Below are 9100 nucleotides of genomic sequence, written 5' to 3'. Positions count from 1 at the left end.
ATTCAGAAATGTTTTATTTAAAGCAAAACATTACCAGTTTAAAAAAAAAATAGAACTTGAAAAAGATCACAAACTGAGCCATTCGGCTCTTTTAGCCAATTTTCGTTTTTTAGATGGCAAAAAAGGGGTCACTGTTTCTTGGTCCACACCGGTGTCGGCGATTGAGGCCTTGAGGCGTTCCAAAAGATCTCTGTTGGTTGCGTTGCCCGTGACGGAAGATGGTATGTTCAGTTCCGCCAGGGCATTCATAAACACATCCCATCCTTTAGGTACATGTCTGCTAGGAACAGAGCGCGTCTGGGTGACGGCCCTGACTAAGTCGAGCATGTTAGAACCATTAACCACAGAACCTTTGTACACAAAAGACCCTTTATCAGTCCATGAAGAAATGTTTTTATCTTGGCCCAGCTTATTTAGCAATACTGATGCATTTTTCTTATAACGCTTATTCACGTTATCCAACACCTCCTGAGCAACAGAGTCTGAGGTCTTTGGTGTTTCGGAGGATTTGGCAGTCACACTCTGTTCCTGTTCTGGTAGAAACAGACTTATTTTTCCTTTGTCCACATCGCTCTGCTTCACGTACGTTAGGTACCTTTGAAGCACGGTGCTGTAAAGTTTAGCCTTTTCATATTCACCTAAGTCAGTTCTTTGAAGAACAGATTTCATTTCAGCATCCAGTAAGCGTGTTGCGGTCGTTCTGATATTTTCCTCTGCCGGAGGGGGAGCACTTAATTGCTCCAACTGCCGGCTGGGCACCAGATACATTTTTTCTGCATACTCCATTATCGATTAGTTAAAAGCCCCGTTATCAGAGGGATAGCAAAACTTAACAGGGGTCCTATAAACCCCCCAGACTGCTTCACCAGACGCTTCTTTCTTTTAAGTGAAACCCTTTTATTACACAAAGTTTTTATAAGCGTGTGTTTCTTTTTCAGCGCACGCACTTGCTTCGGTGTTAAAGGTACGTTTCCTTTTAAGGTGTTGAGCGCTATTTCTGAGATGGCTGCTACTAGATCGTCAGAGGCCGAGCACAGTATAGCCCTCCTTTGCTGTGGGGACGATTTGCTAAGTAATTTTAAAAGGCCCAGGTTTCTTTTCACGCAGCTAGACATGTTTTCAGTCAGCAACCCCGGCTGCTAAAAAGGGGCCTGCTAATAATTCATCTCTTTTTATACCGGGCTGTTGTTCTTTTTAAAGTATAAGCTGCCGGCCAGTCTGGAGGGAAAAGACCAGTTCTTAGCCTATAAGCTTCTGGTGTGGAAGCATTTAAATCCACCACCAGGTAGCCATAAGGCCTTTTGGTAGCATCCTCAAAAGCTTCTAGAAAGAACTGAGCTTTGCCGGGGTACATTTGCCGAGCGAGTGTAGCAATTTGTAATCTATCCCTGGGGTTTTTGAACAGAACCATATATTTTGTGTTTAGGTTAATAGTGCGACTCTTTTTTCCCTGGCAAAATACGTTCTGAACTATATACATAATGCTCAGGTTCCTGTGATGCACGTACTTGGTAAAGGCTTTCTCGATTTCATCGCTTTCACAAGCGGAGTTCATCAGATCGTCTATGATAATCATGTTCACTTTATTGGTAGGAAACAAACAGTCATCGTCAAAAGCATCAGGCAGACCCTCCACAAAATTGATAAAGGGGTATTTACAGAGCAGTTCTTTATACAGAGGTTGCCAACAACTGTAACACCACACAATATTCTCAGGCGTAACAGACAATGTTTGTTTGGCATTATCCAATATATTTTTTATAAAGTAACTTTTCCCGCAGTTGCTAGGCCCCGCGAGAATTGCAGAAAAGGGGTGTTTCCACCTCGTATCCATTTTTCAAAAGCCGTAGGGCAGGGTTTTAAACCCTTCTCCTAGGACCCTCTTGTTGTAAACGACTTTCTGTGTTTTTTTAAGGGTTTTTGTCTCTATTTGCCACTGATTTTTGTTTCTTACAATAGAGGGTTGCTGCACCTCTATCTTTTTTGAGGGGTTCTCTCGCAGACCCATGCAATAGTCCAGGACTAGATCTTTCAAACTGTCAAAGTTGATCTTTTCACAGTTTGCTACGTTCAGGGTAATACCTTTGACCTTCATACAAGCCTTTCCTCCCGACAGTTTATACCCGTATGTTTTTGGGCCTGCCGACACAAACTCGGTGATGTGTTGATCTGGTGGGATCTCGCTTGTGAGGTCCCCTAAATAATCCCCCAGAGGGGGATTCCAGGCCCCCTCCCTTTTCACAAATATCACAGAGTCAGTGTCGTGGTACAGGCACCGCTCTTGCAATCCGTCTAGGAGGTTGTATAGTTCTAAGCGGGCATAAGCGGTGGTGAAACAGGCTATGAAAACATTGGTATTGCCAGAGACAGAATAACGGTCTTTTGTGTGCTTCCAAGATACGCATGCTGTTTCATCGTCGATAAACTCACAGGATGAAACCTCGTAGTTGGGGGAAAATAGGTACTGAAAGAGTTCGTCGGGGTCTCTCACGATGCTGGTATTGGGTAGGTTGGTTCTTTGGCCGAATTTACCCCACAGAGAATTTAAAAACAGTTTAGCAATTTGGCGTTTAGCGGGGTTTAGCCTGATCTCGTGTCGGCGTAAAAGCACGCCTTCTTTCTGGTAGAAATCGTTAACATACTTATTTTGTTTGTCTTCGTCTGTGCACCAGCTGGGATACCCTGAAGCCTCTTGTTTCTGGCGGAGGTGTAATTTTATGTACTCCGAAAAGAGTTCATCAGATTTTTCATTAAAATGCCAGATTTCATAGATTTTAGCCACCACGTACCCCTTCGCTATGGCTGCATTCAATTCCACAGTGCACCAAGTCCCCAGGATGGCCCTCTCCTCGTCAGTGTGGGTGCACGTCTCCCGCTGCACGGTTTCCGTGCAGGTTCGGCATAGCGGGAACATAAGCTTGCCGCCCACTCTGACAGGTAACAATGGGAAAAAGAGGCCTCGTGGGGGGTACACTTTAACTTTTGCAATTCCAAAATAATTTGCAAGGGGTCCAAATTTGTCATAAACTATATCAGGGTGCCCGATAGGGTAGTCTTTGGTTTTGTTTACAAAAGGGTACAAGCTGGTAAAATCATAATAGTGGATTTCTTCGCCGGGCTTAGGTTTATAATATAGACGGATGGCGTTCGTCCTCCCCCCAAAAAGAGCATCCCTAGGCATGAGAGGTTGGGGTAACTGGGCTCGGTTTAAAAAGCTCGCAAGCTCCCTGTCTGTTTCTTTCATCACCACCCACTCGTGCTCCCAAAGAGTCCTCACTACAAAACCAAGCCGTTTTAGATAGTCGGTCTTGAGCTGCGTCTTGTAATAAAGAAACCCAAAAGTTGTACCCATCATAGGGTTTTGTGCTTTTTCACAATGACAGGCGACACAGCCGTGAAAAAAACACCCATTAAACTCAAAGGCTGGTGTACCCCGTCAATATTGGCATAACCGTCTAAAAAGTAGGGGCCTACCTGTAGTTCCCCACCCTGTAAAGCGTGCCGTATTTGTATATTTTCTTTTTGAGAGACATACAACAGCCACTGGATAGATGGGGTCGAATATCTCTTTTTCTGTCTGTGATAGTTGTCTGGAGGGAGAAGAGCTACCGTGTTAGGCTCCAAAAACATAAACCTGTACATAGCCATGCAGACGGATGCCAGCGTTATGTACCGGAACGGATCTATACACAGTTTTATCTCGGTGAATTTACCGGGTTCTCTTTCTACTAGATCGACCTTCTCCGTTATATTCATAATTTCTTTTCTGTATAGGATACAAGCCTGTCTCAAAATTTTTACATCCTGCTGGCAGTAATACGCAAGCTCTTTCTGCAGGTCAAAAGTCTCAGAGCTGTGGTCTTGATACCAGTCGAGAAACTCTGCTTTTTCCCTGGGCATCATGCTTTCTACACCGTAGTGTTCCACACCGGGCATAGGCCCCACATAATTTTGATTTTCTAAAGTGTTAAAAAAATGTGGAAAATACCCTTTGCAACCTTCAAACCCCATCGCCTGTGGGAGCTTGCTAAGCTTCATGGGCAAGAAGTTTAAAGAGTCTATAAAACAAATGCCAAGGGCCTTAACTTCCACACACATTAGTTTACTGCCCTGAGTGATCAGTTCTATGCACATCTTTTCCTTCAGTAACTGTCTAACGCAGAAATACGCATCATAACCTTTGGAATTGTGTGCTAGGAACGTGTAGTCCCGGAACTCTTTGCCAATAAAGGTCTTAACAAACATAGAAAGACATTCGTCACCCTTAAATTCCCAGGATTTTTCCGGCTTTAGGGACATTGCAAAAATATAATTGGGAGTGTGCAACCCAGTCTCCTGCATGCATTCAAAATCATAAAAAATATACTTTTCTGATGATTCGGGCTTTCTAAGGCTGTCCATAAAACAGAGGTGAATGTCTACATCTCCAACGATCAAACCCTGACACTGCTTACAGCGCCTCCCTTTACACCTGTGCTGCTTGTCCACGTACGCCTGACACTTACCGCACAAAGTTTTAGACAGGCATTCAACTTGGTTTTTTGACGCACAGTTGACATGTCTGTCTAAACACTCTTTGGACCGACAATACAGTTTACAGCTAGGACACCTCAGCTGCACACCCATGTTGTCAGAGCATGTTGCGCTCAAGCAGAGACGGCAACGATACCTGCAAGAATGGTCGTGACTGTACACCGTGTGGCAAAACTCACAGTAATTTTTTGCTCCGAACAACTTTTTCACATCCAGAACCCCATAGTAATGTTCATTGTGCAACAGGATGAAATAAGTCTTAGGGTACACGGGGCCCCCCGTTTTAAAAAAACCCCAGCCACCTTTCACCGCATACAGCACCACCTGTATGTTAACTCCTAAATGCTGTTCAAACTTTGCTACATCAGTGAGCATAACCTTTTTTTGATCTGACCACCCCAGTTTCTCGTGCAACTTTCTCGCCTCTGCTAACAATTCTGCATCTGTAGGTTTATGACCGGCCATGACAGCCAAGAGCCCTCCCGCAAAACATAGATTGGTACCGGTGTAAGTCAGGTCTACTAAACATTGTCTCTTTTTATGAATAATCTGACTACTAAGGATAGAATTTAAAACTCTTCGAGCGCCCCCACCCCTATTTTTTACAACTGTCACAACAAGGCGCAACGTCCCATCGAAATGCAATTCTCTAGTGCTCTGAAGCAGCTTTGAGGTCTGGTTCAAGAAATCCTCAGCGGACAGCTTATCCCTAGTTCTTCTGACTGAAAACAAAGGGTTAGTTAAACGACGGCTCTCTAAACGTAACTGTACGTAATCATCAGGGCCTACCCTACCATTAACATCATCAAGAACTAGCTGTATCCCTCTGTGTATGGCTTCAACAGCCTGTTGAGCTGAATTTATTTGCTCAAGATGGACAAAACGAAACTCCTCACAATACACCGACCCCCCAAATCTAGGTAATTCACGTTGCCAACTTCTCACTCTCTCCATATACACCTCTGCATTTTCAGGGTTACTTGGGGGTTCCTCTACGGAACCATCAGTGGCATCTTCTACATCCGATACTAATTGAGAGTCAGACTCTGAGACGCCTCCGTGAGGGGCATTGGGAGTCGATGGGACTCCGTCTAGAGAGCACTCTGGGGAATTTTCTAAACCAGAGTCTGATTTCGCCTCCCCATTTTCAGACATGCCAGTTTGAGAGCCTCTGGTAGGGGGCATCTCTTTTTGTTTTTTTTCCCTCATTACCTCTAGCCCTTTTTAAAATTTTTACAGCGACCCTGGCCTGGAATTTTTTGGCAGCCATCTGTTTATCCCCCAAGCGCCGTCCGCCCTTTTGTTTACACACGAGCTGATGTGCACCCTTGAGGGTACCCCTTTCCACACCTAGTCATGCCTGATCAGAGCCACCCTTTCCAGCCCCCCTTTCTTTTAGGCCCCCTGAGGATTCAGCGTCCATCAGTTTTCTGAACAAAGCGTCGTATTTTTTCCAAATCTTTTTAGAATGCCGTAGTTTTAGACTCCCCGAAGATACAGCGTCCATCAGTTTTCTGAATGAAGCATCAAACTCTTCCCAAATACTAGAATATGGGGGATCTTTGTCAGTCCTTAGTTTTTTATTCACAACCCCTAGAGTGCCTGCTCTGGGTTTGTGAATGTGTGTGTTTCTGCACACATTCAGAGCCCCTAGAGTGCCTACTCCGGGTTTGTGAATGTGGACGTTTTCGCTCACAGTTTTCTCAGGGCTTGGTGCGGCAGTGGCCACTGAGGAACTGGAGTTGTGTTTGCATGGTTGCAATACCTTGGCATCGCAGGTGTTTTCAATCCTTGGTTTTTTATTCACAATCCCTAGAGCGCCTGTTCCGGGTTTGTGAATGTGGGCGTTTTCGCTCACAGTTTTCTCAGGGCTTGGCGTGGCGGTGGCCGCTGAGGAACTGGAGTTGTCTTTGCATGGAGGTTTTTTACCAGAGTGTTTTGTTTTGTCCTTGGGTTTGGCATAAATGAGGTTTGGACTGGGCTGATGCTTCATCTGCACTCTTGTGCTGTTTTGCGTTGTTAAAGGTCTCAAAGCAGATTCCTGGTTCTTTGGTGGTTCTCGGGGAGGGGTCCTTGTAGCTCCCACTACAGCCTTGTCAGAAAGGCTGCATATGCCTGCTTGGGGCAGGAGGGGGGGGAAAAAAGCATTTTACAAAAATGTAACTTTGCCAGCTTTCTCACCCACACCTATGTATGTACTTAAAATACAAAACCTCATAAATTAACCAGACTAATAAGCAAAATATATTTACCCGGCTTCATCCATCCATCTGTCACTGATACTTGTGAATTTTTCTTTTCAATTGTCTCTTTCCTTTTTCTTTTGAGCATTTTTACCCGCTCAAGTTTTGACCGTGCTGTAAAGCAAACAACATTCTAATAAAACACATGAAACTGTCTAGTAAACTTTAAAATAAAATAAAATAATATCCATTAGAGTGTTTTTTCTATTTAAAAAAGTCATAGCTTTAAAACAAAATAATCCATTTCAGGCTGTACAACAATCACAGGTTTTGAGTTTATTTCTACCACTTTGAAAACAACCCCCACAAATATTTTTTTTTTTAAAAATACATCTCATTTTGCAAAGTAAAAACCCTGTTAATTAGAAACACACCATCACCATCAGTTTGTAGACATATACTTTTTAAAAACCGCCTATGTTTTACACACACACACACACACACACACACACAGTTTAAAACACTGTTTGCAACAAAATACTTTTCAATAAACCCACATGCTTTTAAAAAGATCCCTGGTTGTTCTGGCCCCCGCCCTGCCCCAGCCATGTGTGCTTGGGGTCTTTGGGGTAAGAAAAACAAGCCAAAATGTTAGTTAGTATTAGCTCCCAAATCCCTATTCAACCTATGTAATACCTGAAGTTATTAAGCACAACTACAGTTAAAAATGGTTTTTACCTTGGCCTGCTGATGAACTGCAACTTAAAGTTACTGGCTCCATGCTAAACAGATCACACTGCAATACAGATATGCACCATTATTTACTAAGATAGCATGGCCAAAAAATGGCATTATATAATATATATATTTTTTCAGAGTTAAAAAAAAAAACCAGGGAACATACCTCCACTTGCAGCCCAGCAGAGATTCAAGAGAGTTTCTGTTGAAAGAGACAGTCTCCAAGCTACCTGAGGTTTTTTTTTTTTTTTTTTACACCATCCTAACTCTTTTGTTTCAAAATAGTTAGCAGGTTGATTGGATCACCCCTCCCTAGCATTCCCTTTTGTGATCGGGGGTGGGGAATAAGTTTTTCTGCACAATTGGGCTGCTTTTCTTTTTTTTTCTTTTTTAAGTTCAAATACTTTTTGTTCCCCCCACCCTGTAGGGCCTTCTTACAGTAACCATTTCAAGTGAGGGGCCCTTTGCAGATATCAATGAATGTCTTGGGGCTTGTTTTTGTTTTTAAAAACATGTTCTTTCATGCTTAAAGTTTGGTGGGACAGGGGGTGATTTCTAGAAAAAGTGCCCCGTGGCCTTCAACCAACTCCTGGGCCATATTTAAACTGGCCTATAGCGTTCCACCAACTCCAGGGGTTATATTTAAACTGCCCAATAGCATCTGCAAACTCCTGAGGTTTTATTTCATTTCATATTAATCAGAACTCACCATCCTCACCCACCCCCCTCCCTTACTATGGGTGCACCCCCATCAAAATTAACCCTATGGCAACAAGGGTGAGTAATCACAGTCACCCTGGCTATTCAGTGGGGGGGGGGGTGGTTAAACCCGTTCAGTTCAACAGAATAAGTCAACTCTATTGTACTCAACCACATGTCTGAACCATCCCCGTTTGTTTTATTGTAAACACATTTTTAGGGTATTTTTCCCCCTCCCACAACATACATTTCAGCTTTTTTTTTTTATGTAAATGGGTCTCTCTTACACAAAAGACACAAGAGCTAGGTTCTCACAAACAATTTTTTTTTTATTTAAAAGACATACAGCTCCTTGAAAACAAACCAAGATGCTCCATTAAAAAAAGAAAGAAAGAAAAAAAGACTTTAAGCTCCCTTAAGGGCCAGAGACCTTTTAACAGAAATACAAATAGTCACAAAGCCCTTTTCAATAGATTTTTTTTTTAAATTTACAGCTACCAAGTTTTATATCGCATGTTTGGCACCTCACCATTTTCTAACTTAATCCTTTTAGATTTCTTACAAATAGCCTTTTTCTTAAGCAGGGTTCTGTAACTTTTTGTGCGGACCAGACGGTCAATATAACGCTCTAAGCAGGCATCTTCCGGTTTGGTCATTTTCTTTAAAACATGGTCAGGGTCTCCACTGAATTGCACAGCATTTATCAAGGTTACCCCTTGTGCTAAATGTTCTTGGGTTAGGCATAGACATTGCATAGCATAACCTATGGCAATCACAGTGTTTAATAAGCTTTCCAAACACAGCTCAGCACACAGGCCCCGGAGCTTGCAGTTTATATCCACTGAAGTCCAAGTCACACAGTCATGGTGCCGCTGGCCTGGTGCATCTATGACACAGCCCTCACAATCTTCAAAAAGCTTTTCCCTAAGACAGTGATTAAGAACAGA

The sequence above is a fragment of the Natator depressus genome, chromosome 6, assembly GCF_965152275.1.
Source record: "Natator depressus isolate rNatDep1 chromosome 6, rNatDep2.hap1, whole genome shotgun sequence".
Classification (NCBI taxonomy): Eukaryota; Metazoa; Chordata; order Testudines; family Cheloniidae; genus Natator; species Natator depressus.
Note: the sequence above shows the minus strand (reverse complement) of the source record.